This window comes from Corvus moneduloides, chromosome 1 (assembly GCF_009650955.1).
Source record: "Corvus moneduloides isolate bCorMon1 chromosome 1, bCorMon1.pri, whole genome shotgun sequence".
NCBI classification, from domain to species: domain Eukaryota; kingdom Metazoa; phylum Chordata; class Aves; order Passeriformes; family Corvidae; genus Corvus; species Corvus moneduloides.
The window spans coordinates 3,193,867-3,215,140 of record NC_045476.1 but is presented as its reverse complement, the minus strand read 5'-3'; the positions used below and the strand labels follow the sequence as shown (position 1 = coordinate 3,215,140).

The window sequence follows — 21,274 nt, the reverse complement described above, 5'->3', positions numbered from 1 at the left end:
GCTTTAATAGCCAGGTATCTGAAAGAATTTGTGACATTTAGTTGATTTTATTTTTAAATGACAGCTATTTAATGTGCTGGTGGTGTGACCAGAGCATTTTTCAGAAGTTTTTGCAGAGTTTTTTGCTCTTGTGTATCGATTTTGTGGCCTGTCTTCTCCAATGCGTAGCAGGCAGCACATGGAACTTGTCTTGACTTTGGCACACAAAAATACATTTTCTTTCCCTTTGGCTCTTGTTTAGAGTCCACTTCATTTCACTGCACATCTGAAATGTGGCATAATTCAGCTAAATTCTAAAGAGTTGGGTTGGCACTGGTACCATGCTTGTGTTCATCCAGATAATACAGTCCTTTACATACAAATATCTGGTCTTGGAATTTTTTTCTAGAGCATGGCTCCTGTGAGTATTCCTTAGATTTCCTGGTCAGATAGAAATGATTACTTAATAAAAACTGACTGTGTTTAATTTTTATAATGTATCTCTAAAATTACTACAGTAAACTTCCTCTAAACTAATGGGGAGGGAGAAAAATCCCCAGACTTAACCTGATTTAGGCTCTGATGTTCATGTGAGATTCCTGACTGTAAAAGGAGTTTAGCTGAAATTCAGATGCTGTTTTTTGTAGACACAGAAGTTCTGGTGACATGGATCCATCCTGCCCTGGGAGAAACTGGAAAGCTGAATTCCTGGCCATGCAAGCATATTTTTCAGATTGCAACCAAAATAATTAAATGAGTCAAAAGATAAAAGGCATTTTTGTTAAATGGCCAACAACCTTCAATATTTCAAGATTTTAGGTGCTCAGCTTGAGACCTTCAAAAGGTGTCTTGTTATTTAGAGGTGAACAGTTTTTAATTAAGGGAAATAAATGAACAAATCCCTTGAGTTCTCAGATGGGTGACCTTCCTGGCAGATGGAGAAGGACAGCAAATTCCCAATTGCTCACGTTTCAGGACATAACTGTGGTTGCTGAGCTGGATAATTAGTGATTAGCTCCAGCTTGTGGAAAGAACAGTTCTTAATGAAATACCAAATAACAAACCAGAGCTAATAAGAAGAAACCTGCTTTTTATTTGCTGCTTCTGCAAAGTTTGTGATCTTTTTTTATGAATATAAGATTTTACTGCAGTCTTTTGCAGGAACCCAGATATTAAAGTTAACCATTTAACACACGTGAATTTGTGTATTTGCACACACAGAGCCCACCACAGAGATTATACAACAATTTCTGTGTATTATTCATTTCTTATTAAATCCCTACAGTTCTTTTCACAGACCAAATTTCAGGAATGATATAATGTTATTCATGGTTCTTCTCTTGCTGCAATTCTTTTGCAGTGCTTGTGGTAACACATTTCTCTCCACTGGGGCACACCCTTTCCCTTCAAACCATCTCTAGTGTGCTGTGCTGGTGACCTCAAATTGGCACTTTCCTGTCATGCAGATTTTCCAATTTTCTAGCAAGGGAGTGGATGTGACTTTAAAAAAAAATAGAGTAATTGAAAGTCATCCTAGACTCCAGAAAGTTCCTGGAAAAAACTGGGTTGATAATGCTTTCCTCTAAGCACAGCTGGTGCTGTTCAGGGAATCTCCAGTCACTCCCAAGGAGAGCTCCTGGACTCAGGAGTCAGGATAGATCCCATTTTCCTCAGAGTGCCTGTATGAGCTCCTGGATCTTCACACCTGCTTGGATGTGTAGTTTTTGGCTCTACCAATAGTCAGACCCATTTTAGCCACAAAAGCCCCCAAACTGACGTCCACATCTATGAACAGACCAAGAAAAGGCAAAAAAGAGAACCAAGTATGAATGGGAAATTCCAGCTGGCTTCAAGTATAGGCTCTGACCAGATGACAAGAAGAGAATATGCTAAGAAATAACTAGAAATGAACATTTTTAAGCCAGTTCTAACTGTCAGAGTCAAGGGTGATTCAGTTTTTCATGTGTTCAACAGCTGCTCTGCATTGACCTAACCTATGAACCACTTGGGACTGAAGGCACCATGATGCTTGCAAGGCCTTTAGAGGAATTCTTGAGCTTTATTTTTTTCCCCCCATTTTAAGTGCTTTCCTAGATTTAAATGCCTGTGTTGCTCTTTTGGCTGGTTTTAACCCACTTCTTTCAGCTGGCTCACCTCCTCTCAGTCATTCCCATTCTTTGCTTTGGATAAAGCTCTGAACAATCTGGGATAGTGGAAGGAGTCCCTGCCCATAGCAGGGCTTGGAACTGGATGGTTCTTTGAGGTCCCTTCCAAACCCAACCATTCTAAAAAGTGAAAAGTGAATTCACTTTCACTGTCATTTTGATTGACTTCACATTCCATCCATCTGTGATAACGCTGGGTAATGTTTTGGGGTTTTTTAATTGGAAAATATTAACAAAAGTCATCATAAAATTATGGAGGAGAAAGGATCCTAAACCATTGTTCCTTTGTCTGGTTCCAAATGTACTTGAGAAACAATGAGTTTCATGACTCACAAAGTTGGCTTGGTGTATGAACTGAATTCTAAATGTAACTGCAATGCAGGTGTTCTAAGTGTCTGGAATAATTCGATCAGATGTATTTCTTCACCTAATACTTGGAATTTCTTGTGGGTACATATTTAATATTGCTAAGCTTAAATGTTTCCAGTGGGAGAATATTCTGCGCAATGTTTGAGTAGCTGGGAAGAATGTTGCTGTCTCCTTTAAAATAAAAATGTGGAAAAGGGAAGGTGTAAGTGAAGCCCCTTGTATAACAACCCTGAAGTGTGATCCCTGAGTGAGAGTCAGATGGGCAAATACAGATTTGGATGTACTGGCAGCACCTCACAGAGCAGAGATTGGATCTGATCTGGATCTGATAATGTTTAAGCAATTCGTGAAGAGGTGAGGATAGAAACTGAAGTGTTTGCTCAGCCCCTGTTTGTTTGCTGAGAGGGTAGTATCTCTCAATCTTCCCAGGGTGTGTAAAGGCTACAGAGCAGAGAACTCTCTGTATCCTCTATTATTCATCCCTGGCTGTCACTTCCAGTGCCAGGCTGCCTTCAAATAGAATCATCTACGTTCCAGCCTCTGTTATTTTTTAAAAGATGAGACACAGTGTATTCAGACACGATATTCTACTAGTTTCCCTCCCAGCCTGCAGTGTTTTTAAGTGCCGCCCAAATGTGAGGCTCCTCAGGCACGAACATAAACGGTTGGGTTGGTCCCTGCTCTTTAAACAAACTATTCTTTCCATTCCAGGGCTTAATGAGAGAGCTTTTAATGAGCTTACCTGCCTGGTGATTTGTAGCATCTCATAACCCTGTTAGAGAAGTCAAGCTCTCTGTAGGTTTCTCTAGCACAGTGCACAGTTGCACGGGACTTCCCTGTTATTTATGGAATGAAAATATAAATAAGTACAAACACAGCCAGGGAGCTGCTGGGAATGTTCTCCACAGGAGACAAAGACTCAGCTAACCAAGGCATTAATGCTGCTGTAGCTTTTCCCTTTTTAAAGGAGGAGCTGGTGCTGGGGGCAAGCAGCAGAAAATAGCAGCCTCTTAAAAGCCTTGTTTAAAATAGAAAAACAAAGTCCTGGGATGTGTAATACTGGGTAGAGCAGTTTCAAAGAGCAGGCTCAGAATTCTGGTATCACAAAAAATCATCTGAGAAGAGCAGTTTGGTAAAAGCACAGAGGCCTTGATACCAACCAACTTCAAGCACCTTTCTGAGGCACAAAAATTAGGATTTCAAGTTCCAGATGTTCATTATCCTGTCACTTAGGCGGGATAGGGACTTACAGAGAGTGCCGGAGTGAGAGTTCTCTCAGGGTGATGTCTCCACCTGAGATTTCTCTAAGTCTCTGGGGTTATTTTCTGAGAAAACTCAATGTGTTTACACTCCTGAAGGTGGTGGGAGCCCTGGATATTGCGTTGGTTGCTCTGTCTGGTGCACTGGCTCTTGTAACCTCACCTGGGCACTTCAGGTGCCAGTACGAGTTATTGCAGAAGCTAAAGAAAGGCATCTGATTAAAACATTTTTCATAGAATTATAGAATGATTTTGGACCTTAAAGGTCAGGTAATGTCAACCTCCCCTTCCCTGAGCAGGGACCCCTCCCACTAGACCAGGATTTTCAGGGCCCAGTTCAACCTGGTCTTGAAGCTTTTTAAGCTTATTAAGCTGATTTTCACAAAAGATAAATGACAGGGGAGAAAAAAAAGTCTAAAAATACACATATTCTACCAAAATGTGGTGGTTCACAACACTGTGAGAAAACACAGGTATCTACCACAACTTTTCTTTAGACAGACAAGAAATCCCAGTCTTAGAAATGCAAGGCAGCAGGTAACAAAGCAAAAAGTAGTTGCCATATATTACATTAATGTCTTCACTTTTTTGCCCTCTGGAAGTAGCAATAATTTCTGTGACAGGCAAATAAAATGATGACAACACTGATATAAGGACGTTCATGTGATTTTTTTTCCCTGCTGGTTTTGGGTTCATGAGCTTGCAGGAGAGTGGGATGAGCAGTCAAACAACAAACTGGGCGTTAGGAGGAGTTCTTAAAAAGGAGCCTGTAAATAAATAAAAAAAAAGTAAAATCAGAATCAGTGGTTTTTCTTGTTGCTCAGCTGTTATTATCCAGCTCCTGGAGGGATATTTTTCAAGTCTCTAGCAAGAATGTTGCTTGCCTGCAACTTGGGTTTGCTGAGTGTGCAGCCCAGGAGGATTTCCTGTGCAGGCAGCTTGAGGGGAGAGCTGTGATGCAGAACCAAAGCTGCATGGAGAGGAGGGGGAAATGGAAGCAAAAGAGCAGGAAGAAAGGACAAAACTATGAAAAAATCACATTTACAGCACTATTCCTCTGTTAGGGATTTGGTCTCTTGTATTCCCACCTGCCCCTCTCAGCAGGGCTTGCAATAAAGGGTTTTTTCCCAATGTGTGAAATGAGCTCTGCTGCTTCTCAGAGTGGATGTGTGTCCTGTGGCAGGACTGAGTCCTGCCTGGGGATCAGGGAGTGCTGCTCAAAGCTTTCCTGGGGGAGCAGATGGGGTCAAACTCTCCAGACCAAACTTCCAGAGGTGTCCTGAGCACAGCTGTGGGGTCGGGAAGTTGATGTAAGGCAAAGCCTGCCGGGCTTGAGGGGGTTTCCAGGGCTTCTTTTCCAAAGCCATGACAATGTGGCTGTTTAACCAAAATCTGTGAGGCCTGTTAGAAAGAACTGCCAGCCCTAAAGCCCAAGTGTTGCTGTCACTGCAAGGGCACAGAACCAGCTGCACAAACCCCTCTCCGTTTCCCTGGGCAAGGGGTGAATTGCTCACTCCAGAGTGACTTATGCTCCTGAAAAGGAAGTTGTGTTTCTCTCAGGTCTATTTTCCCCATGAAAATGACTTGGAAGTGCAGATTTTGCAGATATGGATCCTGTCTCTACTAAAATCTGATGATCTCTGTGATACATTTATTTCATGCCAGTTTTTCCTTAAAGGACAACATGAATGCATCAGTGCTGCTTCTGTACTTCCCTGTGCATGTTAGAGCTGAGTTCTGCACCTAAATAAGTCAGGAAATTTACTTAGAGCAGTAATTAGCCACCTAAATGCTGGATGTCTGGATTAGAATCAGAGAATCATTGAATGATTTAAGCTGGAAGGGACCTTAAAGCCCATCCAGTCCCACCCTCTGCCATGGCAGGGACACCTTCCACTATCCCAGGCTGCTCCAAGCCCCATCCAGCCTGGCCTTGGACACTTCCAGGGATCCAGGGGCAGCCCCAGCTTCTCTGGGCACCCTGGGCCAGGGCCTCAGATTAAGATATTTATCTATATTAATATATAATCATAATTCTTCTCTACTCAGTGTCAAGGGACAAACACCTTTAGATACTGGTATAACCCATCCTAAAATCCCCCTAATGCTCTCTTTACTGCAGGGCCCTCAAAAACTACCTTAGACTAGACTTTGGTTTCTTTAGTTTTTTGAAACCTCATTTTTATTGAGCATTTATAAATGTTATGTGCATCATGAATAGATGACAGAAACTCACCCTTGCCCAATTGATTGTCTTATATTTTCAGTATCTTGTGACTCATCTTGGTAGGGTGGTTTGTAAGGTTATCCCAAATGCTGTTTACCACTGCTGCTTCCTGGAACACGTTTTAAAAATTGAATACTAAATGTGTGTTCTTGTATGGGTGAGGGCAAATGCCATTGGATCTTTGTGTCTGGAGTAAAGAAAAATGGCAAATGCATCCATTAAATAATTCGGATTATAAAATTAAATACTTCATTATAAAAAACACCCCAAATCCAAAGAAGATCTATTTTAAACAGAACAGGGAAAATATTTTCCCCACAGAACAGTATTTTAAAATATTTTGTAGTGCTTTCATAGAATTATTATTTCCAGTAGAGTTCAAAGAATCCAGTCTCAATTTCAACCACTTTTTCTCCCTTTTTTTTCTGAATCCACTTTTTCTTCAGACAAGAAACAATATGGAAATGAACACTTTTTAAAACTCCTCAGCTCTTTTCAAAAGAAACAAATGCCAGTTGCTTGTGGATTTTTTTTTTTTTTTTTGGCTATCAATATGGTTTAGACTGTAAATCCAATCAACATGTTGAGGGAAAATAGTCTCAAGGAACATCTTTTGGCCAGATTTAATGTGTGCTGGGGAGTTTGATGCTTTCCCAACCTTTGTACGTGTTCAGTGCCTGACCTCACTGTTCCAGCCTCCTTTATATCTGGATTTCTATTGAGGATTTCAAAGTGATAAAGGATTTCACTGTTCCTGCCCTTCCCAATAACACATTTCTGCCGTGCTCTTTTCTTGCTCAGTGGGCTTCTTTTGGAGTGCAAACTTCTCTTAGAGAGTATTAATTCCCTAAGAGCTGTAGACAGAACAAAACACTTTATCTGCTGTGTCCTCTTTTCCAATGATTTTGGCCCCACAGGCTCTCTCCAGCTCAGAATCTGTGACCAAAATGTGTCATTCAGGGGTTATTTAGGCTAAATCCAGGCTTTGCTTTGGTTTGAAGACACCTGAAACAGTTTGTCAACAATTTCACCTACTGATATTTGCACATTTGGGAAGGGGCAGTCCAAGGATTTTAATTTGGTTTTAATTCTTCCCTGAGAGCCACATCTGAACATGTTTGCTATTTGCCATAAAACTATTTCAGACCTTCACTTTCTGCTTTCTTCTTTGCTGAGGGCTTTCAAGATAACAGATAATGCAAAATGTAGATTGGAATAGGATTAGAGATCTGCTAAAGCTCAAGGGTAGAATGTTGTTTTCGCTTCCTCAGAGATATTAAAATGTTCTTTTTCCTGCTGCCCTCTGGCTGAGCTGGTTTTAGTTATTAGATCTCTGTTAGCCAGTTATGATAATTTGCTCCATTATTTAAAAAAAATACAACAAATGGCAAATTTGCACTGCACTGCAATAGAAATTAAATTCTCGTGTAGTTTCAATCTAAGTCCATTTTAGTAGCTCTTCCAGCAACACAGATATGCAAAATCTAAACCTTTTGGGCATCATATGGTGTTTATTGTGTCTGAACTAATGCAGGTGAACAAACTGCATCTCATTTAAAATGACTATCGACTCTCACTGTGTATTTTCAGTTTAAAACGTTTGCCCCCCAAAATGATGAATTTACTGTTCATCCCATAAGTGGCTGTAGCTGTAGGCATTCCCAGGAACACTTCATTTGCAGAGCAGCTGTGGGAGAGCCAGGAATTTTGTACAGACAGGCAGCATCGGTGGGAATGGATTGAAAGATGCTGAAGGGCTTTTAAAACCCTAAGGAAAGCAGAGTAATATGATCACATATATGCATATATATTTATCTTCCCATTCCTCCATGTCATCCACGTACCCTTAAAACCTGAATGCTGTTGGTTGATTCAACTAAATTTGACAGAACCACATTCTCAGAAAAAACAATTTTCTAACAGTTTCGTGCAGATGTTTAGGCAGGGACTTTTTTCTTAATTTCAAACAGTAAGATAAATTTCACAATAAACTTAATGAACTTGTTAGACAGAAGAGTATCCAAACTGGAGCTCATCTTAGGACTGGGGTTAATGGCTTTAAACTGAAAGAGGAGAGATTTAGATGGGATATTGGGAGGAAATTGTTCCCTGTGAGGGTGGGCAGGCCCTGGCACAGGGTGCCCAGAGAAGCTGGGGCTGCCCCTGGATCCCTGGCAGTGCCCAAGGCCAGGCTGGACAGGGCTTGGAGCAGCCTGGGATAATGGAAGGTGTCGGGGTTGGAACTGGATGATGTTTAAGGTCCCTTTCAACCCAAACCATTCTGGGATTCTGTGATCTGGGAGACACTGCTCCATGTGACCAATGGCTCGTGACTTGTGCTGCTGTTCAAAGAACACAACAAATTTATTTTAATTTTTTTAATCTAACAGCTAATTCAGGTGTCTGGCACTTCAGGATGACTGGCAATTAGAGCAGTAACCCAAACCATGAGAGCTTGAGGGTCAATGTTCTTACTGACCCTTTTGGTGCTTGATTTGAGAATTCTGCAGCTTCTTGCTACTCAGTTCCCTGTGTCAGAGACCAGCAGCACTGCCCTGTCCCTGAAACGTGTGGAAAGAAGAATCCATTGGATGCCAAGGTGTGCTTAAGCCTTAGTGGAGGTGCCAAGGGTAGATGTGTGACATACAAGGAGTTTGATCTCTCAGCACTGTGGAGAAGCACATCCTGCCTGGAGATCTGTGCAGGGGTGAGGAGCTCTGGCTGACACTTGGCTTTCAGACATTCTGAGCTTTATATCTTCAGCTATCCTGAAATAAAAATAAAAGGAATGTTGTGTTGTATATTCCATCTCTTTTGCAGCTCAGACCATTAAAAAATTTCATCACTTGGATCTGAGTGAAACACGACCTCAGGTCATTAATTCATTGCACTGAAGTGATGATCAAACATCTCTATTTTTCTGCCTTTTCCCTCACACTTCTTTGTACCTGGGCTGGTATCTAAATTATTTTCACCCCCAAAATCCATATCCATGGATAGCACATGACAGAGCAGCTGGGGATACCCTGGGTGTTGTTGCAAAGCAGTGCCTTCATTTTGCATTGATTTACATTTCCCTTCTCCACAGCAGTTTATTTATTCGATTAATCCAACTATTTGCTGGTTCTATTTTAATATTCAAGGAATTTTTTTTTTCTGTGAATTAAAGCAGTAGATGGGGACAAAAAATAATAAAGTTTATTTTCCATTGGTTTTCACACTGTAACCTACTGGTTGCAACATTAATTGTGCAGCTATTGAATTTAGGGACTACAAAGATAGAGATTAAACTTCTTTTCCCTTTTGTATCCCTGGATTTTTCCCACAGCTCTGTTAACAAAATCCAAAATGCCACCTTGTGAATGACAATCAGTTATTTTAGGGGTGGCTCAACTTGTACTGAGGTCAGCTCCCACTGCACGGTGCTGCTGCAGAGGGCAGCTCTGGGATGTTGAGCAATGTGCAGTGGCAATTCTCCAGCTGTGCTCATGGATCTGGGAAAAAAACCAAACACCAAGCAGCTGCAGAAGCTGGCAGAAGCCGTTGTAAAATAAGTCTTAAAACTGGGGAAGAATTAAATCCTATTTAATGTATTGCAAGGAAGAAAAAAGGGGAGTTTGACAGGCATGTGTATGAATAACATTAATCTAGAGAAAACTCTGTTCTCAGTACTGCTTTTTGGCATTTTGGGACATTGTTTTTATTATTCAGAGCTTTGTGATTTTTTTCCACGTGTGAAAACGTGAAATATTTATCTCTTATCAAAGGTGTAATGTAGAAATTCTGAACTCAGTAATCTTGAGGATCAAATAAATGAGTTAACATATTGGAATCACCCAGAATAATCCGTGAGGGACAATATAAAAGAGGTTTCACCAGTTTTGCTTTCACATCTTTGTTTAGCTGAAGTATGACAGTAATTTGCTCTCCTGGCAGAGGAATCCCTGCTCTATTTCTCTCTTCAGCATGTATTATACAGAGAATTTTTACATGTGTTAATGTTTGCTTCTGAGAGCAGGGAAATCAAAGCAGCCAAAATAGCTGCTCCCATTTCTGATCCTGTCATTCTCCCTGGAACATTAAACTTTTTTCTTTCTGTTAACTTCAATCTGAATAAATTAGAACATTACCACAATTTAACATTACCATTTCAAGGGCTTTGGAACTATATTCCTTTTTTTTTTTTTTTTAAATGAGTGGAGAAAAAATGCTCTGCATGTCTTTATTCCATTGTACATGTCTGGCTCTAGATGGACAATAGTCAGAGAATCACAGAATCATGGAATGATTTGGGTTGTAAGGGACCTTAAAGCCCATCCAGTGCCACCCCCTGCCATGGGCAGGGATATCTTCCACTGTCCCAGGCTGCTCCAAGCCCTGTCCAACCTGGCCTTGGGCACTGCCAGGGATCCAGGGGCAGCCACAGCTGCTCTGGGCACCCTGTGCCAGGGCCTCCCCATCCTCCCAGGGAGCAATTTCTTCCCAATATCCCATCCATCCCTGCCCTCTTTCAGCTTAAAACCATTCCTGCATCCCTCCATCCCTTGTTCCAAGTCCCTCTCCAGCTCTCCTGGAGCCCCTTTAGGCACTGGAAAGGGCTCAAATATCTCCTTGAAGCCTTCTCCAGGTAAACACCCCCAGCTCTCTCAGCCTGTGCCTAGACTCCCTGGGAAGTAAAATTAAAGTACATGGTGGAACTGAGTTTTTGTTGTAACTGGAAATTCACCAGCACAAGAGAAATTAGCACCTGGACATGAGCAGGAAGGTGAAAATGAAACTGTTAAAGGTCAATAACTGAGAAATTCTGGGCACTTCAGGTCCTGGGCAGGCATTTATTGGGGATATCCAGCTGTAACTGAGCAGCAACCTCTTCTGAGGTTTTGGTGTACTAAGAAAAAGACACAGGTATGAACTCATGGCCGCCCTGCCAGCCAGGGAAGGTATTCTGAGGTTGGGTTGCAATTTTTGTGTGGCTTTCAGCAGCCACCACTGAGAAAGAGGCAAAATTTGGCTTGTGCTGCTGGGGTGGATAAAACATCAAGACACATCAAAGCATGTGGACATCAGGGATGGCTGAGGATTGCAGAACCACCGTCAGTGAGGTTATGATGTGGTTGGGTGTCAGGAAGAGTTTCTTCTACCTGAGGTTTGTCTGGCACTGGAACAGGTTTCCCAGGGAAGTGGTCATGGCACCAAGCCTGACAGAGCTCAATGAACACTTGGACAATTCTCTCTCACCTGGTGGGATTTTTGGGGCGTCCTGTGCAGGTCCTCAATGGTCCTTGCGAGCCCCTTGCAACTGAGCATGTTCTGTAATTCCATGTCACAGGTGAAGTAGTATCCAGCATTTTCAAGCTCAAATACATAAGATTGGGCTCTCTTAGTCAACAGTCAAGGACCCCATTAATATGACATGCACGAAAACCCCAGCAGAACTCTCACCTCTTTCTCCAGGGTGCCAAGTTATTGACACTTTTACTACACCTTTAGCACATTAAATTGGGGAAGAGATGCTTGAATGTATCAGCCAGCACTTCTTATCTGTAAAGTAGAGCTGTAACCATTTATACTTCGGCTCTAAAGCCTTTTTTTTTTCTTTTTCCCTTTCTTGAAAAAGAAAAATTCTCTCTTGTTTAAGTATGGAAAAGGATCTGAGTCTCAAAGCCTGGGCATTGCAGTCAGCTGCAAACAGCACAGCTGAGGCATCTGCTACCCTGGGAGAGAGCCCCTGTGCCAGCAGTTCTGCATCCACAATGTCCCTGTACCTGCCAACACTTCAGAAATGCCTTTTTATGAACTTTTTATTAAATGCAGATTAACTGCTGCACCTTGTTGGAGCTGAGGACAACAGGACTTGCACTGCCAGGTTAATAAAATCCACCCCGAATCTGTCTTTATTTAGTGATGTGTCCCTTTGAGGAAATTTCTGTGTAGCACAAAAGGCAGAACATGTTGGAGCAGAATCTGGGTCATGACAAGGCTCTGACAGTGAGACCTGTGGCTTATCTGTCAGGGTTTGAAATGCATCCAAGCCCTGCTGGTTTGTTTGGAATGAAGTCACCCTTTAAGGGGGAGATCTGTTGGTAACAGAAGACCATCTCAGTCCCTGCATGTAGTCCCTCCTTAAATCAAACCCTACCCCACAGTGAAATAAGAGTAAAATAGAGATTTGAGGGCGGGTATGCAATCTGGCACTGGGTTTTGTTGGTTTAAGTTTGTTTTCTAGTAATTCTGCAGTGATATTTCGTAAGACATTTCTCAACTTTTCGAAACCTCCTAGAGGTTAGGCTCAGGAAATGTTGCGTGATCACTGGTAGGATTTTCTAAGAAGGTCTCATGAGCAGTGCATGTATGATAAATTCATTTTTGCACACATTTTATGCTCCTATCCTGATGCCACATGAAGCAAAGCCTTTGGATAAGGACTCACACACGGATAGGAAATGCGCTTCTTGCAGGATTTAGTAGTAAGTTGCATTTTTACATCATGGTTCATAAGCACTTTAAGTTAGAGTTTACAATGGCAGAGTATTCTTGATACAGCAATAATAAATAATGATACTGATACATAAAATGTTAGGAAAGGGAAAAAAAAACAGGAAAAAATTTGGAAAGGAGAACGAGGAAGCTGGATGTGTAACACACCTGCAGCAAGACCTGCTCTCAACTATGTTGTTCCATTCTAGTCCAAATTTTTACCTTTCCAAAATCTCAACTTTTGGGGATCCCATTCCCTAGCTATGTGAAAAAAAAAAAAAAATTAAAATCGTGAGTGTTCAGGGTCAGCTTCAATCAGGGAATGTTTTCTAGGGTGTAGGAAGGCTCCAGATATTAGTAGGAAACATTTCTGGATATTTTGCCCTGAGTGTAATTTGGACCAGCGGTTTCATCTGTTTTTTTTTTTTTTCTGGTCATTTCCTGGTTCCATCTCCGCTCTCCTCCTGTATCTGCTCTTCCTAACTCCTCACAAAATGGATTGAGGTGGACGTGTCTGAATTTTTCAAAACGTGTAAAAAGAAAACCCCTCTAATTGTTATACCTTGTCTGAGATGTTCTGGAATTCAGTTCTTGTGATTGAAGAAAGGAGCTGGGTGTGATTGTGTTTCCCTGTCTCTCAAGCTCTTCTGAAGATGTCAGTAATTAATTACTGCTTATTTTGGGTTTTTTGTGGCTAATACACAGATCCCTGATGGCTGTGAGTCTGAGCCTCTCTTTTATGGCATCTCTGAAAGAATTTTGTGGTTTTATTGTTCCTTTGAAACATCAGGCATGGGGACTTGAGGTCCAAAGCTATTTTCCATCACCTGTTCATTGCATGTCCTTGAGAGGGGTACATTTGTGCTGCAACCAGATCAAAAGGCATAATCCTAGTCCAGAGCTGCATGTTCTCAGGCTCTGAAAATATAATATATATAAAATATAAATAATATGACTATAATATATAGGGTTATAGGGTTAAAGACAAAGGCCAAATCTCCAGCTGAAAGTCATTATTTGTTAATCTGCATTAATGGAGAAATTAAAACATTTAATGAGACAAACACTATAAAACAGGTAATGTGTCTTCCTACATTCAGTGGTGTCCAGGGCATCATTAAATGTCATTAAATTGTCATTTTTAAGCTTACAAATGCCCAAGACAGAGATGCTACGTGTGGTTAAACAACTATGAATTACAAACATACCAAATCCCTCCTGCTGCATCAGTGGGGGAACTGTGTTGGTGGAACTGATCACTCCTCTGGCAGGGATTTATCTACCCAGGGCTTGGTTATTCACTGTCAGGACATCACTGTGTACCACCAGAGATTTTATTTCCTGAGAACTGCATTGAAAAGTTTCTGTTCAAGAGTTGTTTCCAGATATTTGAATGCTGGTGATCAACCATGTACACAGCACTTCTGCTGGCCTGTACAGCCTGGGGTGCTGAAGGTGAACAAATAAGGCACAGATAAGAGTTTCCAAGAAGGAGGATGGGGATGGAGATGGGGTTCCCCAGTGCTGGATCTGCTGCCACTCGAGTCACCTTGGGATCCCATTTTTGTTGCCAGCAGGAAACAAACACTGACACTGCAAGTCTCTCTTTGTTTTCACCCTGATAACTTAAGCCATAAATACTGATCAAAACTGAGTGTCCAAAACATTAACTGGCTGTGAGAGAGGTGTTTCCTGCTGCTCCTCAGCAGCACAGCATTGAGACAGCCCGAAAAGCAGAGATAAGGTGCCCTTCGGTAGGCAGACAGTCATGAAAGTAGGAACTCTGCTTTGCTAGATCACCTAATAAAAGTGGCATTAGTATCATTCTCTGTGGTATAAACCCAGACTGAAGGATCACGGTGGATAATAACTTCAGAGGGGGAAAATTTGGATTTTTTTATTGTGTGGAAAATTCGGTTTCAATATCTTCTGCCATGCTTCAGTAATATGTTAATATATCTCACCTTTTTTTTTTTCCCCCTTTCTTATTTTTTCGTTTTTTTCTCTTTTTATTTGTATTGTTTTGGTTTTTTTGTTTAGTTTTGTTTTAGGGTTTTTTGTTTAGTTTTGTTTTAGGGTTTTTTGTTTGTTTGGGGTTTTTTTGTTTGTTTATTTTCTTTTTCAGTTTGGTTTGGTTTGGTTGCTTAAGTTTTGGGGTTTTTTTCCCCATGGAGGAGGTTGCATCACCTTTTAAAACTCCAAGTAAATTTTTCCTTACCCCTAAACTGGATTACTTGAAGGACACCTCATGGGGCCTCCAAAAGAGTTGGAGAGGGACTTTTGACAAGGGCATATAGTGATAGAACAAAGGGGAATGGTTTAAAACTGACAGAGGGCAGGTTTAGATAAGATATGAGGGAGAAATTCTTCCCTGTGATGGTGGGGAGGCCCTGGCACAGGTTGCCCAGAGAAGCTGTGGCTGCCCCATCTTTTCCTTTCTGATCCCTTTAGCTGGGCTCCACGCTGGTGCTCTGATACCCCATTCACTCTGCTCCCTTCTTTTCTTCAGGAAAATGTACTTTATTCCCCTCCTTGAGTTTTTACAGCAAAATAGTGATGAAACCTTCCAGAAACAAGAAGGAGAAAGAAAGGTTTGCTGAGAAAACAACTCTAAGTACAGCCTTTTGTGCAAAGATTTGATTTTTTTGGGAACTCAGTGGGGTTTTTTAGTAGTGAGGGAATTTTTTTTTCATCCTCCACTTTAGCACAATACCCAACCCAATGTCTCTGAGCACTGAAAGAAGGAGGAAAATTGAGAATAAGCTTGAGCACTCCCAATTACCACTGCTGTAACAAGCTGTTTGCCTCTGTTCTCCAGTGCTCTCCCCATTCCCGGAGCCCCTTTAGGGAATATTGGAGTAAGATCTGCATCACGAGGCACTCACTGGAGCTGCCTGCAGGGAAAAGAGAAAGGGAAGAGCGTGTGTGATAGTTGAGGGCAAATAGCTTTAATTTAATTAGCAGATTAATTAAAGCTTCCTCCCCTGGGCAGGGTATGTGCGTGTGTGCGTAGAAAATTTTTCTGCAGCCTGCTGTAGCTGCTCATCAATGTGTTCCTGTTCCAAGTGTGACTCAGATGGGGCTCCCACTGAACTTGCTGGGAGCCTCTACAAAACAAATTTCCTGTCGGGGACCTTTTCTCTTCAGGGTTTTGTTTAAATGTAATGAAGTATAAATGGGCAAATAGTAACAAGTAGCGACAAGAGCTGGCTTTGCAAATGAATGTGGCATCCAGCAGCACGACAGCTGCAGAGCTCCTGAAAGCTTCTCTGTTTCCCGATGTCCCTCCGGTGAGAGAGGCCTGATGTTAGCACAGATTCCCTCAGAGAACCTCCCCAACAGTTCTATGCAGTGTGATGAACCACACAAGAATTTTTGGGAGCCCTGACTCTGCACACTTTGCATGAGTCCTGAGGAAAGCAGAGAAGGCCAACAGTATCCTGGGCTGAATTAACAAGAACAAAGTCAGTAGATAAAAGGAAGTGTTTATTCCCTTCTACTCCGCACTTGATGGATCACTTATAAAATCACAGAATCATGGAATGGTTTGGGTTGGAAGGGACCTTAAAGATCATCCTGTTCCACCCTCTGCCATGGGCAGGGACACCTTCCACTATCCCAGGCTGCTCCAAGCCCTGGCCTTGGACACTTCCAGGGATCCAGGGGCAGCCACAGGTTCTCTGGGCAACCGGTGCCAGGGCCTCACCACCCTCACAAAAGATAATTTCTTCCTAATATCTAATCTAAATCTACTACTTCTGGAATATTACATCCAGTTTAGGCTCCTCAATATATAAAATACATCAGCCAACAACAGCAAGTTCAAAGGAGAGACACCGAGATGGCCTGTGTGGAGAGGATGAGGAAATTTGGCTTTTTTTACTGGTGGAAGGAGAGAAAATTTGGGGGCAACCTTGTAGCAGCCTCATGGTATCTATGAGGAGACCAAGAGGAGGAAAGAGCCGGGGCTCTCATCATGATGTGTGGCAGGAAAATGAACTGTGTGTGTCACCTGAAACAAGGGAGGGTCATACTGGAGAGAATCCTTTTCACCCTGAGGAGAGGTAAGCATTGGAGTAAGCTCCACCGAGGTTGTGCAGTCCTCATTCTCAGAGTTTTCCAAAACCTGGGTGGAAAAAACCGTGAGAAGCTTTACCAATCCTGCTTCTGACCCTGCTCCCAGTGGAAGGTTGAGCTGGAGTCTTTCGGAGGTCCCTTCCAACCTGAATTACCCTGTGCTTCCATGATGATTCTCCCTGGAGACACCTGTGATGGATAGTTGCCATCATTCAGAGAAAGCCACCAGAGACAGGGATGTCTGGGTGAAGGCAAAGAGTGGGAGGGACTGAAGCTTTAAACACAAAATCTGTAGACCAGGAAAAGCAGGTTAAAGCTTTAGGTTATCTTTTACATCCTATTGATTTTGGGTTGCTCTGGCAGCTGATACAGAGTTCCAGGGCTGCTATAAACAGGCGACATTCCTGTATTGCCAGCGCTGCCTCAAGAGTGAAAAAGGTGTACCTTTCCTGAAAATCCTCTGGAGAAAATAGGTGAGGAGAATGTGCCTCTGCGTTGCTGTTGCTGACAGAAAATACAGCTGTAAAAATGATGGTCCAGGACCTTCTTAAGGATCATCTGGACCCCCCTGTTCAGAGTTTATATGGGAATTTCAGGCTTCAGAGTAACCAGTCATTTTGCCAAGTCAGCAGATTGATCTAACAGAGAAAATCTGGGAGCTGGGAAAGCAGGATCATGGTCACCTACAGGTTTACCCCTCTGGATCAGCAGTTCCTCAGATTCTATGAACCACGTGTCCCAGATTGCTCAGAAATCAAAGTGTTTCTATTTCAGCTCCCTCATTTCAGGTGTTCAGCTGAATCTGAACATCTCATCCCAGATTTATGTCAATATAAATCCTCATTTCTCAGCTGGGCACGATGTGTTAAAAAACAGGGATCCCACTCTTCAACTTCCTCTCCAGTAATTTTTATTAATTGATCAATCTGAACTTCTGTGTTAAATCTGAAATGGTTACCTGAGGCTGGAGCAGTCTGACCACAGAGGAAAAAAATACTCATTATTTATCCTCCTTTGTCAATCACAAATTCCAGCAATTTACATATGCATGACTTGCCTGTAACCCCCCATCCAGGAAATCTCTTGCTGTGACAGAGACTTGGCCAAACCCTGGATCCTCACTGGGCTGTTCTCTTTGCCAACAGCTCTGCCGTGTCCTAGCCTGTGTCAGGAGCTGGGAAGTGTCCTTGGAAGTGATTGTCAGTGATATTTGCGAGCCCTGGACCCCTGATCTCCTGCAGTGAGGCCATGCAACCCAATTTTGCTCCACTATTAAAAGCTTTCAAAGTGGTGAGAATCTTCCCATAAAGTTTTGTAAGGGAGTAGACCCCGATTTCTTAAATTCCCTTTCCTTTGAACAATTTGAAAAATAAGTGGGGATTGCCATGCTGGCAGGAGATTATCAGCTTTTCTACCCTGTGTTGGCCTCTGATGAATGAAGGAAGAATCCAACCTGTCCTACTGGGAGTTGTACTTCAGAATTATATCTTTGGAGAAGAAATTCTCAGGAATTGCTGGAGAAAGCCATTTTTATGAAATAAAATCAGCAATCAGAAGGGCTGTTAAACTCTTATCTCAAGCACATTGTGTCTAGCAGGATTTTTAATCACTTTTCCAGTGAGTGGTTCATCCTTGCCAGTACAAGGCTTTGAGAAGCATCACCTGCTGTTAGAGATAGGGGTAAGTTGGTTTGATCCAAGATGATACTTCCCATGGAAGTCCTCAGCTCTCCTGGGAATGCTTCACAATGCTCAAAGAGGGGATTTACAACTGGGGAACCTTCAAGAAAGACGGAGAGAGACTGTTTATGAGAGCCTATGCTGACAGGACAAAGGGACATGGTTTTAAACTGGAAGAGAGTAGGTTCAGATTGGATATTGTGAAGAAATTCTTACCATGAGGGTGCTGAGGCCCTGGAACACATTACCCAGAGAAGCTGTGGCTGCCCCTGGATCCCTGGAAGTGTCCAAGGCCAGGTTGGACGGGGCTAGGAGCAGCTTGGGATAGTGGAAGGTGTCCCTGTCCATGGCAGGAAAATTGGAAAAAATTATCTCTAAGGTCCCTCCCAATCCAAGCCATCCCATAATTCTATGATACTACAAAAAGACAGTTCAGGCAAACTCAAAACCAGGTTTACTCCATGTTGTGTAACACATCTTTTGTCGAGCATTCACTTCAGAAGGCATCCACTGAGAGAAGGGAACTGTTGAATGTGCTACTGCTATTTTTTCATCTGCAGTGGGATGTGCATCTCTCCAGCAGCCATCAGTGTTAGAAGGTGCCCATATCTTAAATTCACAGCAGCCGCTCTGAAAGGGATCGATGCCTTTTCTTGGCAGCGGGTTCTGCTGGTGGTTTTTTTTTTTTTTTTCCCTGCACAATTTGCTTAAACCATGGCATCCAAACTCTGCTGCAGATTGCACCATTGTGGCTGGGTTTGAATGAGTTCCCAATGGCTTTACCCCCTCACTCAGTGAGAAGTTTGAAATCACAGCGGTTTGGGTGCCATTTACACGGGAAGACAAAAAACGCAGTCAAGTGACAAACCTCAGACCTTTCTGGGGACAGCAACTTGTTGGACTGCCAAGCCGCTGTTGTGGGGCCCAGCAATGATGCAAATCAGTTCTGGAAGAAAATCCAGACAATCAGAGCTCCTTCCCAAACCCCTCTATTTTTAACACAACATTTTGCAATCCTGGCCCTGGTTTGACCAGCTGAATCATTGCTTGGTGAGAACGGGGACTCAATCTAATGGTATTGTTTCCATGACAAAGTGAGCTGCTTTTGGCAATGCTCACAGAACATTTTATCATTCTTGAAGCTAACTTTCCAATACTGGAAGTCATAACAATTAGTAAAATGTGTGTAATTCAGCTTGAAGTGAGTGATCTCATGTACCTTGCAGATTAAACTCCTCTCTTGCATTATTTTAGAAACAACACTTAGGCAAAAGTTGAATCACACCCTAATTCATCTTTGTGTTGATGTAAACCCATATCCATGAAGGATTTAATGAAGATTTGCTGTCGTTGTTGTTGTTGATTCTTGCCTGTCCTTCTTTACCTCTCTCATTGTCACAGTGCCTGATATGATATATCCTGAATGGAGTGGAAATGTTCACATTCCTTAAAAAAAAAAAAAGTTAAAAGTCAGGACTTCAGAGATGCAGCACAAAAATGCAGAAGAGGGAAGAACAGCCAGTGGTACTGAATTACCATATTTGGTCTGGTCTTTATAGAAATGCCAAATGAATTCCCAGCTCACCATCATGTCATTACTAGGACTTCAAAGCAGATTTTCTGACCCTGGAGTTTCTCAGGAATACTGGTGACATCTCACTTCTGCAGATCCACTGAGTTGACTCGTGCAGGGAAATCAAGTTTTATAGTAGTTGTGATATTCTTATTGAGAATAAAATGGGCAAAATGGTATTTTTTGAATAACTGAATGTAGTCAAAGACAGTTCAGGTTTTGTGGCTGGACTGTTCTGCACTGTTGGTATATATATATAATTATATAGACCAAATTTATATTCTATAAATATATATAAAAATATAAATATATAGACCAAATTTATTGTAAATATGTAAGTTGCAATATAAAAATCTGATATTAATTTTACCATAATGCCAAAGGAAGAGCAAAGAGTTAAGTGCTGGAAATTACACACAGCACATAGCAGTTTATATTTGTGCTGGCCACCTTAATAAAAGCCAAGGAAGGAAAATGAAAGCTCTGAATTTCTTGTACATCTACAATGTCCTGCCAACTTCTTGTGTTCTCTCAGAACTAAACAGATATTGACCCTTTTGCTGTCTTTGTATCTAAATGAATATACACCTTTTCTAAACTGATGTGAGTCAAAATCTTTCACTTCATTGAGAGTAATAAATTTTTCAAAAACCTGTGAATTTCATGCACTGTCGACTTGGATTCTTGGTTTTTCTAGTGCGTGTCAAAACAGACTTTAACTGCACACATCATTGATCTCTTCTGGGAAACTGAAACCAGACTGTCTCTGCTGAACACAGGAAATTGCAAATGTCCTCGGGGCAAAAGAAATGGGATCAGGAGGCCGTGGAGTTCAAGCTTACACTGCCACTTGGGCCTGACTTGGCAGGTTAAAGGCTCTACCACTCCATGGTCAATGGAGAAACATCAAACCCGTGGATCCTTTCAGGAAAATGTGATAACATTAAAGCCTCTCTGCATTCAACAGACAAACCTTTTGTTATTAACAATCCAAGCCTTTTTGATTTTCCCAGATACGGAATTGCTTGTTAGGATGGATGACAGGCAGCTCATGTTCTCTGACACTGAGGTTGATGCTTCCTCCCTTCCTTTGCTTTCAGTTTCCATGTTCCCCAAAATTATTTTTGTAAAATCTGTTGATGAAGTGCTACAAAATGGCACAGAGTTGGTTATGGGAAGTCACACCAGAATAATCTGGCAGCACTGAAAGCTTGAGCAAAGCTGCATGGACAGGTGAAGCACGTGGCTCTGGTGCTCTCTCTGTCCCCACCTGAGCCTCCTAAGCCAGACTTACTGAGATACAGTTGACTAAATTTAATCAGTTTAGTCAGAGACATCTGACTAGATGTGCCAGTCTGCAAGGAGAACAGTAAAGTCTGAGCTTTTAACCTTTGGCTTGCTTTATAATCAATCAAGTCCTGGCTTTGATACAGATCTAGCAAAGAAGATACCAAAAAAAAAGTAAGGAT

The 21,274-nt window shown here is 42.0% G+C and overlaps 1 protein-coding gene across 9 annotated transcripts in view; it reads left to right on the top strand.

Annotated features, from left to right (window-relative positions):
• ADCYAP1R1 (ADCYAP receptor type I) overlaps positions 1–21,274 on the top strand; it is a 138,000-nt gene that overhangs the window by 32,877 nt on the left and 83,849 nt on the right. The gene's annotated exons all lie outside the window — the stretch shown is intronic.